This window comes from Cervus canadensis, chromosome 22 (genome assembly GCF_019320065.1).
Source record: "Cervus canadensis isolate Bull #8, Minnesota chromosome 22, ASM1932006v1, whole genome shotgun sequence".
NCBI lineage: Eukaryota > Metazoa > Chordata > Mammalia > Artiodactyla > Cervidae > Cervus > Cervus canadensis.
Genome location: NC_057407.1, coordinates 22,184,665 through 22,206,688, shown reverse-complemented (window position 1 = coordinate 22,206,688; position 22,024 = coordinate 22,184,665). Strand labels below are relative to the sequence as shown.

General features: G+C 43.4%; 1 protein-coding gene across 1 annotated transcript in view; it reads right to left on the bottom strand.

The window, feature by feature from the left end:
* LOC122424777 (prickle-like protein 2) overlaps nucleotides 1–10,806 on the bottom strand; it is a 175,270-nt gene extending 164,464 nt beyond the window's left edge. The window contains exon 1 of the mRNA XM_043442960.1: nucleotides 8,510–10,806. The gene's annotated coding sequence lies outside the window, so the exon portion shown is untranslated. The remainder of the gene's footprint in view (nucleotides 1–8,509) is intronic.
* Nucleotides 10,807–22,024: the final 11,218 nt, after the last annotated feature.

Genomic DNA, 22,024 nt, shown 5'->3' with positions numbered 1-22,024 from the left:
TCTAGTTCCCTTTCCATCAGGCTTCCCTCATCCTCTCCCATGTCCAATGTGGGATCTGTTTTTGAGGGAGAGGTGAAAAGACTCGTTTTCACTAGACTGGACATGGGAGTGTGTGAAAAGAGAAAGATCAAAGATGCCGAAAGTTTGTAGCTCAAACAACTGGGTGGCTGGAGGTCACCACTGGCTGCCCTGGTAAAGGCTGAGGAAGAATACATTTCCAGCTGTGCTCTCACATGTCAGGTTCGGGAAGATCACTGAACAACTCATGAAGATGCTCCGAAAAGAGTTGTCCAAGTAAGTCTGGCGCTCAGGAGAGAGGTCCAGGCTGAAGACGTAAGTCATCGCAGGAAGCCATGGACTGGATGATGTCAGCAAGGGAGCAAATAAAGACGAAAGGGAGAAGAACGAGAGGAGGATAGGAGCAGTTCAGGAAAGAGAGCAGCAAAGAAAACTGAGGCAAGAGGGAGATGCCGCAAGTAGGATACACAGAAGTCTGCTGAAAGAAGGGGAAAACCACAGGAAGGAGGGAATGATGCCCTCACGCAAATGCTCCTGGCCAGTGGAAGGTGATTCCTGCATCTATTAGTTTATTTACCCTACAGAGTACCCCAAACTCTGTAACGCAGGTCTCACCATTACAGAAAGTCCTGTACATACGAACCTTCAAGTTACGAACTTTCAAACATTCGAACATGTATTATGTCAACATCAGGCATGAGTGAAATTGCAGCTGGCCCTCTGTCCCCTATTGTTAATGACCTTTCAACTCTACCATCTCCCAGCTCGTCTCCCTCTTCCCATCAGTAACTCTTCTTGCCTGTTCACTCCATGCCAGCCCTGTACACCAGTTGTTGTACTATACTACTGTGCTTTTCAAGGTACTGTACTGCATGATTAAAAATTTCTTTATGTTTCTGTATGTTTGCTTTCTTATATGTATTATTTGTGTGAAAAGTATTGCAAACCTACTACTACCATATAGCCAATTGTGTTAGTCGGGTACCTAGGTTAACTTCGTTGGACTTCTGAACAAATTGGACTTAGGAATGCAGTCTTGGAAGGGAACTCATCTGTATCTAGGGGACCTTCTGTATTCCCATTTCACAGAGAAGGAAAGTGAGATTCAGAAAGGGAATGACTTGTCTCAGTTCAGTTCAGTTGCTCTGTCGTGTCCGACTCTTTGTACCCCATGGACTGCAGCATGCCAGGCTTCCCTATCCTCACCAACTCTCGGAGCTTACTCAAATACATGTCCATTGAGTCAGTGATGCCATCCAACCATCTCATCTTTTGTCATCCCCTTCTCCTCCTGCCTTCAATCACTCCCAGCATCAGGGTCTTTCAAATGAGTCAGTTCTTTGCATCAGGTGGCCAAAGTATTGGGGTTTCACCTTCAGCACCAGTCCTTCCAATGAATATTCAGGACTGATTTCCTTTAGGATGGACTGACTGTATCTCCTTGCTGTCCAAGAGACTCTCTAGAGTCTTCTCCAACACCACAGTTCAAAAGCATCAATACTTCGGTGATCAGCTTTCTTTATAGTTCAACTCTCACATCCATACATGACTACTAGAAAAATCAAAGCTTTGACTAGACAGACCTTTGTTGGCAAAGTAATGTCTCTGTTTTTTAATATGCTGTCTAGGTTGGTCATAACTTTTCTTCCAAGGAGTAAGCATCTTCTAATTTCATGGCTGCAATCACCATCTACAGTGGTTCTGGAGCCCAAAAAAATAAAGTTTCTCACTATTTCCCCATCTATTTGCCATGAAGTGATGGGACCGGATGCCATGATCTTACTTTTCTGAATGTTGAGCTTTAAGCCAACTTTTTCACTCTCCTCTTTCACTTTCATTAAGAGGCTCTTTAGTTCTTTACTTTCTGCCATAAGGGTGGTGTCATCTGCATATCTGAGGTTCATGATATTTCTCCCAGCAATCTTGATTCCAGCTTGTGCTTCCTCCAGCCCAGCGTTTCTCATGATGTACTCTGCATATAAATTAAATAAGCAGGGCAACAGTATGTAGCCTTGACGTACTCCTTTCCCTATTTGGAACCAGTCTGTTGTTCCATGTCCAGTTCAACTGTTGCTTCTTGATCTGCATACAGATTTCTCAGGAGGCAGGTCAGGTGGTCTGGTATTCCCATCTCTTGAAGAATTTTCCAGTTTGTTTTGATCCACACAGTCAAAGGATTTGGCATAGTCAATAAAGCAGATTTTTTCTGGAATTCTTAGAGTTTTGATGATCCAATGGATGTTGGCAATTTGATCTCTGGTTCCTCTGCCTTTTCTCAATCCAGTTTGAACATCTGGAAGTTCACGGTTCACATACTGTTGAAGCCTGGCTTGGAGAATTTTCAGCATTACTTTGCTAGTATGTGAGATGAGTGCAATTGTGTGGTAGTCTGAGCATTCTTTGGCATTGCCTTTCTTAGGGATTGGAATGAAAACTGATCTTTTCCAGTGCTGTGGCCACTGCTGAGTTTTCCAAATTTGCTGGCATATTGAGTGTAGCACTTGCACAGCATCATCTTTCAGGATTTGAAATAGCTCAACTGGAATTCCATCACCTCCACTAGCTTTGTTCGTAGTGATGCTTCCTAAGGCCCACTTGACTTCACACTCCAGGATGTCTGACTCTAGGTGAGTGATCACACCATCATGATTATCTGGGTTGTGAAGATCTTTTGTGTATAGTTCTTCTGTGTATTCTTGCACCTCTTCTTAATATCTTCTGCTTCTGTTAGGTCCATACCATTTCTGTCCTTTATTGTGCCCATCTTTGCATGAAATGTTCCCTTGGTATCCCTAATTTTCTTGAAGAGATCTCTAGTCTTTCCCATTCTATTGTTTTCCTCTATTTGTCATTGATCACTGAGGAAGGCTTTCTTATCTCTTCTTGTTATTCTTTGGAACTCTGCATTCAAATGGGTATACCTTTCCTCACTTGTCTAAAGGCTACTAAAGAGAATAGCTGGCATCCTGATGTGTAACAGATTTGCCCCAAGTGCATTTGCAGTATGTTTGTGAGTCAGGCTACAAAAGGGGTTCTGGGGTCACATTAGCAGGGAAGGTACAAAGTGAAGTGAAGTGAAAGTCACTCAGTTGTGTCCAAGTCTTTGTGATCCCATGGACTGCACAGCCCATGGAATTCTCCAGGCCAGAATACTGGAGTGGGTAGCCTTTCCCTTCTCCAGGGGATCTTCCCAACCCAGGGATCAAACCCAGGTCTCCTGCATTGCAGGTGGATTCTTTACCAATTGAGCTATAAGTGAAGGTGCAAAGTCATAGTTAAAACTGGTTTCCCTACTCCAGGGCTCAGAGCCTTGAATATGCTAGTATGAATTGTGATGCCTCAGAAGAGAGTTATAGGGTATTGTGTCTTCCAAACACACATGGAACCATGTTTTTGCTTTCTTGTTTAGAAGAACCATTCGCCATACAGGTGTTTCCTAGGACACTGTAGGGGAACCACTGCTAGAAGGCAATGGGATCATGGCTTCAAAATGTGCCTGAACAAAGTCTGAAGTGTTCTCACAGACGTTATGTCACTAGAAGCCAAAGGAGAAAGGGTTGACATGAAATTCCATTTTACAGATAATGGAGGCAAAGTGCATGAGGTTAAGTGGTTTGCCCTGTATCACAGTCCTGCAGCAATTAAGCAAGTGCAAATCAGCCCCGGTCCATGAGCCCAGGGGCAAGAGAAATCAGGTCAGGTCAGGCCAAGGGGGAATCAAGTAGAAGATGGAAAATGAAGCTCCTCCTCGCCTCTGCTCCTTTCTTTACAACCTTCCCTTGGTATTTGCTTTCTGCAGGAATCTATTTGAGGGGAGGGGGTTAGTTTATGCAAAAGATGGAGGAAAAAGAGGGGTTCCGTGTGGGCTCAGCTTACAGGCAATAGGAAAAGGCTTCAGCCCTGTTGGGCGTTTGAACTGTGAACAGTCATGGGAAGAGCCTGAAGGAAGTGTCTGGAGAGAAAGAAAGAAGAGACACTGGGGAATGTGGAAGAAGCCCCTGAAGAACACAGAGATGCCGTAAGGATTCCAAAAGCTGCGGGGCTGAAAAGCACCTCACCTCCAAAGTACTCAATCTGACCTTTTGTTGTCTTGGCCCAGCAGTTAGAGAACTGAAGGCAAATGAGCCAGACGCTCCTCCACAATGATCATGAATCCCTACACCCCATGCAACCTCCCTACATTTGGCCACAAGGGGTCCTTGTGGATTGCAGCCACCCAGCACATACCTCTGATGTCCTGGCAGGAAAGGGTGTGGCACAGAGTCGGGGGAGGAGTCACTAGATCCAAACTGTTAAGATTAGCGTGAGCTCCAAGGACACTGAGTTTGGACAGTCACGGGTTTTAAGTCCCACGTGGTAGCTCTGTGACCCAGAGGAGTTACTGAACCTCTCTGAGCCTATGCTTCCTCATCTGTGAAACAGAGATGATAACCGCATCTACTTTGCCGGGCTTACTGTCAAGATTTTAAAGGATAATAAATGAAAAGCCAAGTGTGTCCCCAGGCAGAGTCCAAGGACGCACCTGAGATGCTTCTTAACACAGATTTCTAGGTCATTCCTGAGACCCTGAGAAACAGACTCTCTGAAGGGTATTCTCATGCATCAGAGTCTAAGAAAGCTTGGTAAGACATGGTATTCTGTGCTTGGCAAAGACTCAGCAAGATAACAGCTACTTATTGCCATCATCAATTTTAACATGTTAATATGAGACCTTTTCTCTAGGCTAGACAAACCGAGGTTCAAAATCAGACTTTATCTGAAATCTAACTCAATTGATAATCATTAATCCTCAAAACCCTAAAGAAAGCCCCAATCCCTGGAAACATTAAAGTTTCTGTAGTTATAACAGCCTAGGTGTGAAGGAGTCTTTTGGGCCTAGAAAAGAGAACAACAGTCTCAAAGGCCCCTTCCTGAATCATCTAACTTTGGAGAAAACAAAACAGAACTTTAGTTCCACCCTGATGCTCCAGGCCAATTGCATCTGTCTGGGACTTATCAACCCCTGTCCAGAAACCTTCCACCCCCTACACCTGCCCAGAAGACTTATCACCCCCTGCCCAACTACAAATGTCATCTCAACAAAAGAATACTCAAAATATCCCGCCTGATTAACGTTTCCCTTATCGCTTCCACAAACCTCCCTCTAAGTATGAAGCCTCCCTGATCCCTCTCAGCACTCAGCCTGGTCGTTAAGCTGACTGTTGCCCCTCCTTGCCTGAATAAAGGTAACCTACTTCTGTTGAGGTCGTCTTTCCTTTTCTGCCTCGCCCAAACTATACCTTACAAGGTGAATACAGAGGGATCTTTTGTAGATGTGACTAAGAAATCAAGTGGTCACTTTTTTTTTTTTTTTTTTTTAAAGAAAAAGCAGCACAAGGCAAACTTTCACAGGTGTGATAAGCAGTGTCACTTACACACTCCCTGATGTTTGGCATCTTGCCCGGAAAGGTGCTTCATAAGGAGGGAGACTCTTGTAATGGGTATGATTGCTGTATGCAAGCTGACTACTAAAAGTCAATCGTGAGGCAATTCTCAGAGGCCTTTGGGCTACACTTGCAGGGAAATCATACATGAGTTTTCCCCGACACCGAGTTCCACAGTACCTGCATCTGTCTGTTCCCTCCACTGCCCGTCCATCTTCTGTATCTTCTGGAAGACACCCAGATAGAAATCTTTGCAAAAAATGAGTCTTCCTCTGCTTGTCACACAGAGCAGCAGGGTATAAAAAGAGAACATCACCCTCCGCAACACCCCCCCCCCCCGGAAAAAAACTGCATGGCAATCAAATGCTAAGTATACTGGGAAAGAATCCTTTGTCATTTAGATCTTGAGGGGAAAAAAAAAAAAAACAACTTTTTTGGGAAATTCTCCATGCAATTTCCATAAAGTTTCATTATATTCAACTAGGATTACCACTGTGTTTTAGTAGCTGGGGGGGGGGGGGGGGGTTGGGGGAGAGTCCCTCTGCTTCCTCTCACTGACCTCAGGGTATCACGCTGAGTTTCTATTCACCCAGAGCGCTCCTATTTGATTATACAGCTAAGAGGTGCTTCACAAGACCAGGTGCCTTTCAGAAAAGATTCATAAAACTAGCTTGGGGAGCAGAGCATCTCTAAGATTATCAGAAACTGCAGATTTCTGTAAACACTACACAAAGCCTTGGACCTTGTGGTTATCCCTGGCCAGCATTTAATTGCTCATTCTTCATTTTACTGAAGTGCTTCAGGGGTAAACCCAACACAGAACCATCCTGCCTTCTCGGCAAACAGCTCTACAAAGATCATAAATGTCACCACCACCAAACTGGTAAGCACTAGTTCAGATCTCTGCCTCTCTCATTCCTTGAGACATCTGTGTCCCTGAGGATAACAAGCCAGGCTTAAAGGAAATCTTGGGGAAAAGAGCCAAGAGCTTTTCCTGCGAAGGCTAATGGGAGGAGGCCAACGGGGAAGCAGGCTTGATAAAACTGTCTTAAAAAGCTCATGGAGGGACTGAGCAAGTTATTTCAGTTTCTTAAATGGAGGAAAAACCCCCAAAAATAAAAATAAAAAAAAGAAAAGGCTTGTTGAGCAAGAAGCTTGACAGGCTGGGAGAGGTGAAGGGTATCACTGCAGAAGGATTGCCTGGTAACAGAGCTTTCTTGTATTATACCCAAAGCTGTGTACCATCTGAGCCTGATCCGGGAAAATACTCAAATCTCCTGGTAATTTCCTGCAGACAAGACATTTAATCATCTCCAAGCCTCCACCGCAAGAGGAAAAAAAAAAAGCAAAAAACCTAAACCAAATGATTCACACTCTTAAAAATGAATCTGCCTTCGGAACACGAACTGTTTTCTGCTCTTGAAAAGCAGCCACGATTTGTTATTCTAACAAAGTGTTCCCTTCCTCCAAACAGAAATAAAAGTCGCTCAAGGAGGGCTTGTGCTGATTTCTGTTCTGAGTTTCTTGAAACTTCCACCCAGTCAACAGTTTCTCCTGGCAGGTTCTCAGAAATCCAGGGAGAGCTGGGGAGTCAGTGACTGAGAACACAGGATCATTTTTATAAGCCTTCCCCACCCCCCACCCCCCAGTTTTTGGCCCCATGGGAAGATGTTTTATTGCAGGACGAGCAGAGTTAGCTGCACATATAAATTCTTCACTGCTCAGCTCACTTGACACCTTTATCTGAGTTGCCCAACGGCTGGGAGGGTTTGGCAATTGATGATTTGAAAAAGGAAAGGTCCAAGTCCTCCCCAAGCGGTATGTGTTCTGTCTGTACATACAGGGCCGTGTCCATCTCTCTAATTACTCAACTAGTTGCGCAGCTAAAAACATCTGTTTGCAGAAGGCAAGGAACCCAAAGTATACAAATGATTCACAACACCTAAACAACTGCAAATGAAGGCCAGTCCAGTCCAGCAAAATGAAGGCTGCTCTAAGCCAAAATAATTTAATATGGGCGGAAATGGAGTTTGGCAATTCATGCATCAGACTATGCTTCATTTGGGGAAGGCATTTCTTCCAGGAGCCTCGTCTTCAATTAAACACACACACACACACACACTACCACCCCATTCCCGCCCCCTCCGGCCCTCTGCATCAGGCTTTCAAGTTTGCTCATGTGTACCTCAGGAAAAACAGACTGGGGATAAGGAGGAAGCTCAAAATGCATCTTTTAAATAAACCTTACCCCTCCCCCACTCCAATCCCGATGGACTATTTTGGTTTGGAAATTTCCCAGTATACAGCTGCCTAGGCACCCCAGATCTGCAGACTCTCAGGCTTCACTAAGTACGAAGTCTCCCAGCAGTCAAGAGGGTACTCTGCAAACCTGGACGAGCAGAGGTTCTAACAAACTCCCCCCAGGAGCTTTCCCCATCCCACAGACTGTTCTATTCCACCTAGGAAGGCCAGGAGAGGGAGGTCTCTCCCCCACCTCCACCCCCAATTCAGGGAGAATAAATGGACACATTTCTGAGCTGCTTCATTACAGATAATTCACCAAGAAGGACAGCAATATATATTTTTAAAGTTCTAGGAAAACGAGCCATAGGAACGTGGGGAGAAATACATCATCTTTTAAACCAGACCTTCCTGGAGACATCACACATTTTTTGAGAATCTAAGAGAAATAAATAAGTAGGTCAGGAGCAATCCATACATTTTCAACATTTGAGGGAAATGAACTGTTAAGAGATTAAAGGCTCTTGAAAAAAAGCAAGTTCAGGAAGTTTAAATGTTTCCACCAAAGCAGTCCTAACACAGTAACAGGGTCTGCGACTCCTGGCACTGTTACTATTATTGGTTAACCGAGTGCGCAAAGGCTGGGAGACGCTCCTATCAAAAAGATCCCAAGGTCCCCTTCCCGGAGCTCCTGACCTCCCCGGTGTCTGTGCTGCTCGGCGCATCTCTCCCAGAGGTTACTGTCCCACTTTAAGGCCCCTCTTCCTGGTCTTCACCAGAAGCACACACACCCCCTCTGGGCACCCCTGCCCTCGGGCGCCACTTACCCGGCTCAGCCTTGCATCTCTGCTGCTGCGGGGCCTCCACCACCGGGAACTAAGGGGGTTGGGGGGGGGTGGGGGTGGGAAGGGGCCGCAGACCCGGGCCAGGGGATGCGGCTGTGGCTAAGAAGCCCAGTGGGGCGTCCGCCGCCAACCACCCGGAGCCAAAGGGGGCCCTGCAGGGGCTCCACGCGAGGGAGGTGACATTCCCGGGGCTCGGCAGCTGCTCCCTGCACAGCTCCGGATGCAGGAAAACCTCTCAGGTCCCGGAGAGAGACGCTTCAAGCTCTCCAGGCTGCCTCCCCGCTGCTTAAAGGGACGCCTCCCCACCTACCGTGGCGCTTATTGGTGAGAATTCCGAGCTACAGGCCAATCCTAGGCCTGTTCCCAAATTGAGATTTCAATCAAGGGAGCTACTGCTTTAAAATTAGAAAAGGCTGATGGGGGTAGGGAATGGGGTACGGGCCACTTTCGGTAGCAGAAGGACACAGGCGCTCTGGCCCTTGCTCTGTGGAGGTCCCTAGCGCTGGCAGGGGCAGCAAAAGCCAAATTCCGCTGTAGGGCAGAGCACAGGAGGAAGGCGGGGAACAGACTGCCTCTTGGCCTTTACCCCTCCCATCTTGCTCATCCTTCAGGGCTCATCCCACTCATCACAGATTTGGGGACTCTCTTAATTACTGGGAAGAACTCCCAGCTAGGTGCTTCCAAATTCTCCCCACTATTACCACCCACCCCCAACCTTGGGGGCACTCATCACACATTCACTGTTTTTTGCTTAATCTGTCTCTCCCTTTATACTGTAAATTCCACCACTGCAGGGGTGTCTCCATCTCTCACCACACTGTGTTACCTACCTCCTGCCTGGAACACTGTGAGCTCTCAGTAAATATTTGTTGATGGAACAAATGAACGAATAAACGAAGGAATGAACACTGACACATCTCATGTTTGCTGTGACAAGACAAATGTGAATTAAAAGGTGATATTCAAGAGGCCAGCTGTTTCCATTGTAGTCTCAGCCTCTTACAAGTTATGGAACCTGTGCCTCAGTTTCCTTGTTTGTAAAGCATGATCATGAAATCTCATGGGGTTGTTGTAATGATGGTGTTAGTGCAAATCTAGACTAGGAGGTATATGCCCAATCAACAGCTACAGACCACTGGATAGTCAAGAGCTGGTGTTTCTGAAATCGGAATATAATTCCTGGGGGTTGGGATGATCTGCCTGCTGGTTAGGCATCTTGGTGAGTGCATGGTCATTGATGAAACAGATGTGAATTCTGTACCTGCTCAGTGCCAGACCTCATGTAAGGTGCTGAGGTGACCACCTCCTAGTGGGAGTGGAGGTGTGTACGAAGGTTTTCCAGAGCTATAGAACCTATAGAACTATAGAGCTATATAGTAAGGTGTATAGATAGATATGCAGAGATTTATTATAGGAATTGGCACCCTATATGGAGTTACAGAGATGAGATAGTCCCATGGTCTGTATTCTGTGCGTTGTTGGAGAATCAAGAAAGCTGGTGTTATCATGCTGGACAAATACAAAAGCTTGAGAACTGGGTGCCAGGGGTGCAAGTCCTGGTCTCAGTCCAAAAGTCGAGAACCAGGAGTGCCAATGTCCGAAAGCAGGAAAATGTGGGAGTCACAGCTCAAGCAAAGAGAGCAAATTCATCTTTCCTCCACCTTTTTGCTCTGTTCAGACCCTCAACAGATTGGAAGATGCCCACCCGCACTGGTGAAGGGGAAATCTTTCGGAAGTCCACTGATTTAAAAGCTAATCTCTTCCCGAGACTGCCTCACAGACACACTTAAAACTAACGTTACCAACTGTCTGGGCATCCCTTGGCCCAGTTCAGTTGACACAGGAAATTAATCCCCATCACAGCATGGGGGAGAGACAGAGCAAAATATACAAAGAGAATTATGTTAGATGTATAGTCAGCAAAGACATATGCTCAGGAATGTTTATTGGAGCATAGTTTATAATATCACAATAACTGAAAACTATCACCCAGTAAAAATAGGGGAAATGGAAAAATAAATCATAGAACACCTATTTCTGGAATACTACAGTCATGAAACAAAAGAAGCAGAGTTAAGTGCACTAATAAACAATAAACTTCAAAATATATTGCTAAGTTCAGTGCAGAAGGTAAAACATATCCCTGCTTGATTAAATAAATCTTCATGTATTATATAGGCTTCCATAATTGCTCAGCATGGAAAGAATCCGCCTGCTGTGCAGGAGACAGAGGTGATGTAGGTTTGATTCCTGGGTTGGGAAGATCCTCTGGAGAAGGAAATGTTTCCCACTCCAGTATCCTTGCCTGGGAAATCCCATGGACAGAGGCGCCTGGCGGGCTACAGTCCACCGGGTCACAAAACAGCTGGACATGACTGAGTGACTAAGCATGCATGCATGTGTTACATATACATATGCATGCTGTATGTGCATAAAATGTTTCTAGAACTATGCCTAAGAAAATGGTAAAGGTTATTATTCTTGGCAAGGTGGTTGGAGAACTAAGCAGGTCTACAGTGGGAAGGAGACTGCTATTTCACCATATATTTTCGTGTATTACTTGATTATTTTACCATGAGCTTGTAATAAGCTCCTGGATCTGGCAAGATAGTAAATGATGACAGCCTGAAAATTCCAACTCTTCAATGACCCTAGATACACTAGATAAAATATAACCAAAATTATTTTAAGGGCTTAGCTGACTCACAATTAAGAAAGGAGAGTACCCAGGTAGTAAAAAGAAGTAACTAAAAACGAGAATGGTGAACACTCAAATTCATGCTGGGTATATGAGGCAGAAGGGAAGATAGTTGGCAACAGGAGAACAGTCTGTCTTGGTTCCCTAGGGGCTAGGATTTGAATACCCATGTAGGACAGAAGATGAGGCTTTGGAACAAGCAGAAGTAGGAAGTTCTTAGGAGACTCCTCCAGAAAACCAGGAACACTCCCTGAGGGCTGCACCCTTGGTAAACAAATAGATTAGAAAAACTGTCAACCATCCCAAGGAAACTTGTCTCCCTGTGGTCTGAGCAGGAGGGAAACATTTAAGTTGAGAATTAGAAGCCCTCAGCCTATGCCTTTCTTCAGAGTGGAATAGGAACAATTAAAGTGAGCATCAGCAAACTCCAACTGAACAATTAATATAAAGCTTGGTCCCATTCACGATATGCCGAGAACTCCCCACAGAAGCGAATGAAAAATTTTCCTGCAGAGTCAGTTCTGTAACCTGGGCTACATCTGACCCTTCAAAGCATGAGCTTGTGATAGAAAATTACAAAACACAGGCATAAGTCAGCAAGTATGAGGATCAGGGCTCAAGAGTTAGAGGTAATAAAACAACATTTTGAAAAAGAACATTAATAAAGTTTAAAATGACTAAACACAATAAAGCTAGAAATGAAACCAAAAAAAAAGGGCAACTCTTCTCTTTCCTCTATAGATTCATTAAAATTAAAAACTCAATGGAGAGATGAAACAGAAGATGAAATACTGCTGAAGAGAGAAATATAGATCTCAGGACATTACACAAGATGAAACACAAAGGGATGCAAAGTTGAAAACTACAAAGATGTTTAAGCGATACGGAGGACAGCCTTAGAACGGCCAACATATGTCTAACTGGAGTCCCACTGGCACAGAATAGACATTAAGGAGAGGCATAATGGTTAAGAGTTTTCTAGAATTTATAAAACTCATGAATCTTCAGATTCAAGAAGCATAAGGCATCTCAGGCAGGATAAATAAATGTAAGAACATCTGTCTGTATTAATTACTCATAAAAGTGCAGTTAATAAAAGACTGAACTGAGGAAAAGTATAATGGTTTAATAATGCAATGACAGAATTAAATAAATGGCACTTTAAAGAGAGGCAACTCCAAAAAAAAAAACTGAAAAAATAAAAATAAAAAAATAAAGAGAGGCAACTCTGCCATTCCACATTTAGAGCTGGATTATATTTCCCTCAGTCTTTCATCCCCCAAATTAACAAATTCTGAACTACAGAAGGTCCTTGCAGGTCTAACTGTACATTAACATGGCTCTTAAGCACCAAGGTGAAATAGCAGAGACATCCTTGGAAAGACGTGTTCATTCAGCCATTAACAAAAGTGGCAGGAAGAAAGCTCACACACAAAAACCAAATGAACAGAAACACAAAGCCCCTGTTCCAGGAATCTTAGTCTGCTGGTAGAGGAAGCAGATAAACAGATGGAGAGTGTCATCATTTGTTGTTGTTGTTCAGTCACTAAGTTTGTGTCTGACTCTTCTGTGACCAATGGACTGCAGCCCTCGAGGCTCCTCTGTCCGCGTCATTTCCCAGGCAAGAATACTGGACTGCATGGTCATTTCCTTCTCCGGGGGATCTTCCTAACCCATTGAACCTGCATCTCCTGAAGGAGCATTCTTTATTACTGAGCCAGCCATAATGGGGCATAAACTATACTACTATAAAAACACAGAGGAAGAACATCTCAACCAGTCTTGTGGGAAGGCAGTACTTGATAGAGGGCTTCCTGGAGTAGGTAACATCTACACTGAGGGATCTGGTATCCTTAGAAGGAAACACTTTAGAATTAGGCTTGCCTTTAAATTCCAGTACTGCTACTTATCATCTAGTCTGACTTTGGCAAAGTTATGTAACTTTTCCAAGTGTCACTCATCTCATCTGTAGAATGGAATTCATATCACTTAAGTCCTGGCGTTGTTTTGAGGTTTAGAGATAATACATGTAAAGTTCTTAGCAGAATGCCTGACCTATAATTGATTTTTTTTACTAAATGGGTAGCTGGTGTTGTTATTAGATGAAATCCAATGTCTTGGTGGAAAAAAAAAAATGCCTCTTGTTTTAAAAGGTGATTTTCTTCAGAAAGCTGACAGAGACAGAGGCTGCAGCCTATTTTTCAAGAAACTATCTTGAAGAACATTGAATATTTACTGAATCTAGCCTGCAAAAATAACATTACTACACTATCAGCATTTAAAGAGTTATTTGATCTGGCCCTTTCAATAAAGGAACTTAAAATACAGTTCTTCCAAAATAACTAATGAAGGCTGCATAAGTGTCAAGCATGTGATTCTTTTCAGTGATAAATCCCAAAACTATCTCTTTATCATGAAACTTTCAGATTCCTAACCACAAAGTAAACTGAAAGAATTCAGAGTCCAGCAGGCGGAGGAATAGATGGACCCTCCTCAGTATTACTCAACAAGTTTATGAATGACCTGGATGATGCATGGAAAAGAAACTATTCATAAAGTCCAACCTATGATGCCAAGCTACTGGGCCCTGCCAATGCTCGGCGGATAAGAACACAGAGCTATCTAGACAAACCTAGAAAATTGATCTGAATTACAGTAGAGAAATTCAATAATGGTAAAGGTTGTGCCTGCCTTTTGGAAGAAGTACTGAACTGTGCGATCTTAGAGACAAAAGCACTGGCCAAGGCCAAGCTTTCCATTCATTCCTTCATGCATCATTTAACAAACATGTATCTAATGTCTACTAAGAAGGTTTGACTTATAGGCTGGGTAAACATGGAAACACATGAATAAAACACAACACTTGCCATCAAGGAGCATAAAACGTAGTGATATGAAATCTTCACTTGAAACCACCCATGCCTTCCAACATTCTTCCTGCTACCATGCAATGGTGATCTGACTTTTATAAAACAACTTAAATTTGCACTAGAGATTAAATCCCATCGTGTTTCAGAAGAGAAAAATAGATTTTATCTCTTCGGCTAACAATGATTGATTAGTAATGGGTTCCTGGAGTGCTGACTTGATAAGAAGTCTGAGGCTGCATGTGGCAGGAAAGCATGCTGTGATTGATTAGTGATGTCTGTCATGCGGATGGAGGAGGAGTGACAGCACTGTTGCTATATATCTGACATCTCCCATCTAGTCCAACCCCCTCATTCCACAGATGAGAAAACAGAACAGATCTTTCTTTCTTCCTGTGGCATTTTAAATTCAGCAACACGAGCAGGGGCAACCGAGGAGAACCTCCATATCTGAAATGTTGCTGAGAAAGAAAAAAAAATCTGGAGCTCAGAATATTTCTGATGAGCTTCTAAGATATGCACTCAAATCCTTTAGCAGCCTTTGTATTCTGCAGCAAACAGGCTAAATGGAGAAAGCTGCAGACTCTGATCTCCTGGTTAGCTAGGAAGAGCCACCCCCCACCCCACCAGACACACGTTAAGACTATATAAAATACACATAATTTGAGTATGCTTGAGGATTTAAAATGCACTGGGGGACAAAAATGTCTAAAAAGTGAATATATTTCAGAAATACAAAGTGAATACATAGAACAGCAATTAACATGTTATTTAAGAAAGAATGAAGATTTTTATCATTTTATTCTATTAAATGGTACTGATATCATCAGCCAAAGGAAGGAAAAGAAAGGCTCTTATTTATTTTCAGAAGACACTTTATATCCTGGGGACTCTGTAACACTAACTAAAGAGATAGGGTTTGGCCCTGTTAAGCATTTCCACACCCAATCTATCAACACTCACAACCATCACCCAGCCCAGTCACAAAGAATCCAGGCTCATTCCCTGTGAAGGACAGAATGGTATAAACGGACAACAGATAAGCAGGAAGCCCAACCCCAGCCTGATTCAGATACAAAGAACAAATTGTAGCATTTGATTAATATGCCAGCTCTTCTGTCATGCCAACTGCAAAGTGAATTTTATGGAAAACCAACTCCTTGAGAAATAGGTCTAATTAATTCAGTTACATAAACTCCAATGAAATATTAGGGGGAGGAGACGGGGAAGTGAAGGGAGGAAGGGAGGAAGAATATCAGAGTGAGAATGAGAAGACAAGGAGGGCAAGAGAGGGAGGAAATGGAGGGGGGAGGAGGAAGGCGGGAGGGAGGAAATGAACAAATGGAAATACATGACTGAGAGAATATGAAGAAGATGTTCTGAAAGCCCCAGAAGTTGTGCTCTGACTTAGGATGACAGGAAACCTACTTATATTTCAATCAAACACACTGTTGAAGTTTGGGTAAGCAATTAAAAGATGAACAACCATCAACAACCCTTTAATGCATAAATTGGTCAGATTAGTTTTTTTCTCCCAAGACTCACTCATTTGTATACCACCTGCAGGATTTCTGCTAAATCTGCTTTTACTAAATATCATATTAATGACATACTAAATGGGCCTTATATTATTATTTATGTGAATAAACAAGTTGTGGGACATCCACACAATAGAATATGACCCAGTGAGTAAAAGGACCAAACATAAGCAACACGGTGGATGAATCACAAATATGTAGTGCTAAGAGAAAAAGTCAGACTGAAAAGGCTACATATTGTATGAATGCATTATGTGACATTCCAGAAGAGGCAAACTCATAGGCACAGAAAGCAAGGGTTGGAGATGGGAGCTGGGATTGAGAAAAATTGAGGAGGAGATACGTGTCTTGATTGCGACACCAGTTGCATGACCAGATGCATTTGTAAACACTCACAGATCTGTAAACCTAACAGAAAGTTTTAATGTATGCATATCTGAACAGTGAAAAACAGAACCAGGCAAAACCCCCAAGTTAAAACCATCCCTTGCATCACTTTGGCTTTAATTTATATTAACTATTTTTCTACTGTTTCATTTTTGAAAGGATGTTTAGCAAACTACTCAAAAAATAGTTAGTGAGGAACTGTGGCATGTCAAGGGCTACTGCCATAACACTGTTCTTTCTTGACTAAAAATGGAGATGATCAAGTTTTAAAGAAGAGGCAACTCGAGCACCCAACTGAGATCTCCTTGTTGATGTACTTACAAAGTTTAGAAGGCTGAAAAGAATTGTTTTTAATTCTGTGTAACTCAGTGTTAATCAACTAATTCCGGACCACCCCAAACCATCTCCCATTCTGGGACACAATGCTACAGATTGGAAACTGCATGAGGGAAGGGGTTTCATCTGTCTTATTTTGCATACCAATCCTCAGCACCTAACGCAGCAGACACCTGATTCAGTTCAGTTGCTCAGTCACGTCCAACTCTTTGCGACCCCATGAACCGCAGCACGCCAGGCCTCCCTGTCCATCACCAACTCCCAGAGTTGAGTTTACCCAAACTCATGTCCACTGAGTTAGCGATGCCACCCAACTATCTCATTCTCTGTCATCCCCTTCTCCTCCTGCCCCCAACCCCTCCCAGCAGCAGGTCTTTTCCAATGAGTCAACTCTTCACATGAGGTGGCCAAAGTATTGGAGTTTCAGCTTCAGCATCAGTCCTTCCAATGAACACCCAGGACTGAGCTCCTTTAGGATGGACTGGTTGGATCTCCTTGCAGTCCAAGGGACTCTCAAGAGTCTTCTCCAACACCACAGTTCAAAAGCATCAATTCTTTGGCACTCAGCTTTCTTTATAGTCCAACTCTCACATCCATACATGACTACTGGACAAACCATAGCCTTGACTAGACGGACCTTTGTTGGCAAAGTAATGTCTCTGTTTTTTAATATGCTGTCTAGGTTGGTCATAATTTTCCTTCCAAGAAGTAAGTGTCTTTTAATTTCATGGCTGCAATCACCATCTGCAGTGATTCTGGAGTCCCAAAAAATAAAGTTTCTCACTGTGTCCATTGTTTCCCCATCTATTTGCCATGAAGTGATGGGACCGGATGCCATGATCTTAGTTTTCTGAATGTTGAGCTTTAAGCCAACCTTTTCACTATCCTCTTTCACTTTCATCAAGAGGCTCTTTAGTTCCTCTTCACTTTCTGCCATAAAGGAGGTGTCATCTGCATAGCTGAGGTCCATGATATTTCTCCCAGCAATCTTGATTCCAGGTTGTGCTTCTTCCAGCCCAGGGTTTCTCATGATGTACTCTGCGTATAAGTTAAATAAGCAGGGAGACAGTATGTAGCCTTGACGTACTCCTTTTCCTATTTGGAACCAGTCTGTTGTTCCATGTCCAGTTCTAATGGTTGCTTTCTCACCTGCAAACAGGAGGCAGGTCAAGTGGGCTGGTATTCCCATCTCCTTCAGAATTTTCCACAGTTTATTGTGATCCACACAGTCAAAGGCTTTGGCATAGTCAATAAAGCAGAAATAGATGTTTTTCTGGAACTCCCTTGCTTTTTCAATGATCCAGTGGATGTTGGCAATTTACTATTCATAAAATGAATGAAATAAAACATTCTGAGTCTCACTCTGCAGGCCTGCAGGAGAGGCAGCTCAGTTCACCAGCAGACAGCTGGCTCCTGGATTAAGTTCCCACTCCCAGTGAGCTGTGGCTGATACTCCACTAACATGGACCACAGAGAGCCAAGCCAGCCAATTCTTCCACTCAGGGTCTTTAAAAAACCTGAGTCTTTATCTTCTATCAACCCACTTCTATGCACGGTTCCTCAGGGGACATGGCTTCATACCCTTTTACATCCAAGACACTCAAAAACATGACACTCCAATTAAATGAGAATGAGGCATTATTGTCAGTGCTGCTAGATCCTGTAAGAAAATATCCACACTTTTTAGAAAACATGTTTAGGTATGTAAGGTTAAAATCACATTATGTCTGAGCTTTGCTTTCAAATACTTAGAAGGGAGAAGAGCAAAGGAGAAGGGGAAGGAGGGAGGAACCATGAGTAAAAGGAAAAAGATGAAAGAAATGCACCAAAATTTGATAACTGTTAAATCTACTACATAGGAATTCATTATACTATTCTTTCTACTTCTGGTTATGTTTTAAAATGGTTTTAATAGTGAAAAGAGGTGGACATGACTTAGCAACTAAGCAACAACAAATAATGAAAAATCTTTCAAGCTCAATTTGACCAGGACAACATGGGGTGGGTTTATGCCCTCCTCATTCCTGACAAGGTGATTCTAAAGTGAAAAGTGAAAGGGAAAGTCTCTAAGTCATGTCCAACTCTTTGAGACCCCATGGACTACAGAGTCCATGGAATTCTCCAGGCCAGAATACTGGAGTGGGTAGCCTCTCCCTTCTCCAGGAGATCTTCCCAATCCAGGGATCAAACCCAGGTCTTCCACATTGCAGGCGGATTCTTTACCAGCTGAGCCACAAGGGAAGCCCAAGAAAACTGGAGTGGGTAGTCTATCCCTTTTCCAGGGGTTCTTCCCAACCCAGGAATTGAACCAGGGTCTCCTGCATTGCAGGCGGATTCTTTACCAAATGAGCTATCAGAGACTATTCCTAAATTAAAAGGCAAACTTCCCAGTTTACAGAGAAAACTGACACCTCAAACTTCAAAGAGCATTTCTAACAGAGGTAATCTGTATGAATATGAGATCTCAGTTCAGTCTCTCAGTCATGTCCAACTCTTTGTGAACCCATGGACTGCAGCATGCCAGCTCTTCCTGTCCATCACCAACTCCTGAAGCTTACTCAAACTCATGTCCATTGAGTCGGTGATGCCATCCAACCATCTCATCCTCTGTCATCCCCTTCTCCTCCTGTCTTCAACCCTTCCCAGCATCAGGGTCTCTTCCAATGAGTCAGTTCTTTGCATCAGGTTGTCAAAGTACTGGAGTTTCAGCTTCAGCATCAGTTCTTCCAATGAATATTCAGGACTGATTTCCTTTAGGATGGACTGGTTGGATCTCCTTGCAGTCCAATGGACTCTCAAGAGTCTTTTTCAATACCACAGTTCAAAAGCATCAATCATGAGATCTATGTATCAGCATTTTCATTTTCTGGATATAAATCTTGACATATCTTTTCTTGGTGGTTATGGGAACATTCTGACCCTGAATTTTCAGATACATGACTTTGGAGGTGTCTGCCACATTGAGCCATGCTTACCTGCTGGTTTTTTGAGGGTGTTGGGGAGAAGTTCATTTATTTCCAATTTGGAAAACAAGAAAACATTATGCAAATGAATACCCCTCCCATTTCCTCCCACTCTTGACTATAACAGAACTCTCTCACTGAATCCTTCCCACAGTCCATTGAAGCAGCAACTATGAAGATTCCCATTTTCAGAGGAGGAAACTAAGGTACAGAAAAGTTAAGTAACCTGCCTCTCATAACACAGTTTGTAAGTGGCTGGGATAGGAGCCCGAACAGAGCCATCCTGCTCCCAGATCCCCCAGACACACCATCTTCACATGTGCAGACCACTGTTTATGTCGAGATCCAGATCACTGCTGGATCTTGGTCGCAAGATGCACTTGGAAGACTGAGCAGAAACTGAGAGCTGATGGTAGTTCATGTCTACGAACTTTGCAGGTGCTTATACATTTATCCATCTATCTGTCCACCTGACACCTACTGAGCATCTACTATACATAAGACATTATAGTAATGAGCTCTGAGGACATAGATACTTAAAAAAAAAACACAATTCACACTCAAGAGGAACCCACAGTCTTGTGGGAGAGACAGATTTGAGATATATATATATATATACACACACACACACACATTGATAAAGCTACATGATACACACACACACACACACACACACATTGATAAAGCTACATGATACACACACACACACACACATTGATAAAGCACTGAGTGATGTACCCCGGGTGTGAAAAAGTACTGTGGAGAGAGTGACCTGGACCAGCACAAGAAAGTGATGGTAGAATCAACTTTCAAAGAATGAGGAGGAATCCTTGAGATGGAAAAGGGGAGAAGCATGTTCAGGCAGATGCAACGGTACGAGAAAACCATGGAGGCTTAAGAGAGACCCAGGAGTGGCAGAAAAGAGACATTTTGTTGAGCTAATCAACCCTGGCAGCATCGACATAGGGACTGGATGTGATGCTTGGTTGGAGGGGCTGTCCTGTGCATGCAGAATGTTGAATAGCATCCCTGGCCTCTACCCACTGGATGCCTCCAGTATCCCTGGTAGTTATGATCATCCCAAATATCTCTAGACATAAGCAAATGCCCCTAGGTAGCAGAATCACCCCTTGGAAAATGTGGACTCTTGGGAAAACCTGCCTGTATGTGTGAAAGAAAGGAAGGGAGAGAAAGGAGAGTTTGCCAGGGAATGAAAGAAGGGAGAGGATGGTAGTTCTGGGCTGAAACATGAAACAAGCCAGCCAATGAGTCCCCTCTAATTCTATATCACTATCTGGCCACTCTGAAGTTCATTCCCTTTAAAAGGGTCTCCTCCCAATTCCAGGCTGTGTATGCAATACACAGTAGAAGAGATAACTTTGATAATTACTTTAGTTTCCAGCTTGGACATTTAAAGCTTAATATCTAACCATGGGGGAGGCAGAATTCTGATACGGCCCCCAAGATGTCTGCCTTGGGTCATACACATGCCTTCCCCCAATTTTTCAAACACTGATCTAGGTGCTGCTGTGAAGGAATTCTGCAACTGTAATCTGAGGTCCCAAATCAACTGACCTTAAATTGAGGAGATTATCTTCAGTGAGCCTGACCTAATCCCATCACCCCTTGGAAGACACTAAGATCTTCCTTATGAATATGCAGTGGAAGTGAGAAATAGATTTAAGGAACTAGATCTGATAGACAGAGTGCCTGATGAACTATGGACGGAGGTTCGTGACATTGTACAGGAGACGGGAATCAAGACCATCCCCATGGAAAAGAAATGCAAAAAGGCAAAATGGTTCTCTGCGGAGGCCTTACAAATAGTTGTGAAAAGAAGAGAAGCAAAAAGCAAAGGAGAAAAGGAAAGATATTCCCATTTGAATGCAGAGTTCCAAAGAATAGCCAGGAGAGATAAGAAACCCTTCCTCAGCGATCAATGCAAAGAAATAGAGAAAAACAACAGAATGGGAAAGACTAGAGATCTCTTCAAGAAAATCAGAGATACCAAGGGAACATTTCATGCAAAGATGGGTTCGATAAAAGGACAGAAATGGTATGGACCTAGGAGAAGCAGAAGATATTAAGAAGATGTGGCAACAATACACAGAAGAACTGCACAAAAAAGATCTTCACGACCCAGATAATCACCATGGTGTGATCACTCACCTACAGCCAGACAGCCTGGAATGTGAAGTCAAGTGGGCCTTAGAAAGCATCACTACGAACAAAGCTAGTGGAGGTGATGGAATTCCAGTTGAGCTATTTCAAATCTGAAAAGATGATGCTGTGCAAGTGCTGCACTCAATATGCCAGCAAATTTGGAAAACTCAGCAGTGGCCACAGGACTGGAAAAGGTCCGTTTTCATTCTAATCCCTAAGAAAGGCAATCTCAAAGAATGCTCAAACTACCGCACAATTGCACTCATCTCACACGCTAGTAAAGTGATGCTCAAAATTCTCCAAGCCAGGCTTCAGCGTACAGTGAACAAGAACTTCCAGATGTTCAAGCTTGTTTGAGAAAAGGCAGAGGAACCAGAGATCAAATTGCCAACATCCACTGGATCATCAAAAAACCAAGAGAGTTCCAGAAAAACATCTATTTCTGCTTTATTGACTATGCCAAAGCCTTTGACTGTGTGGATCACAATAAACTGTGGAAAATTCTGAAGGAGATGGGAATACCAGACCACCTGACCTGCCTCTTG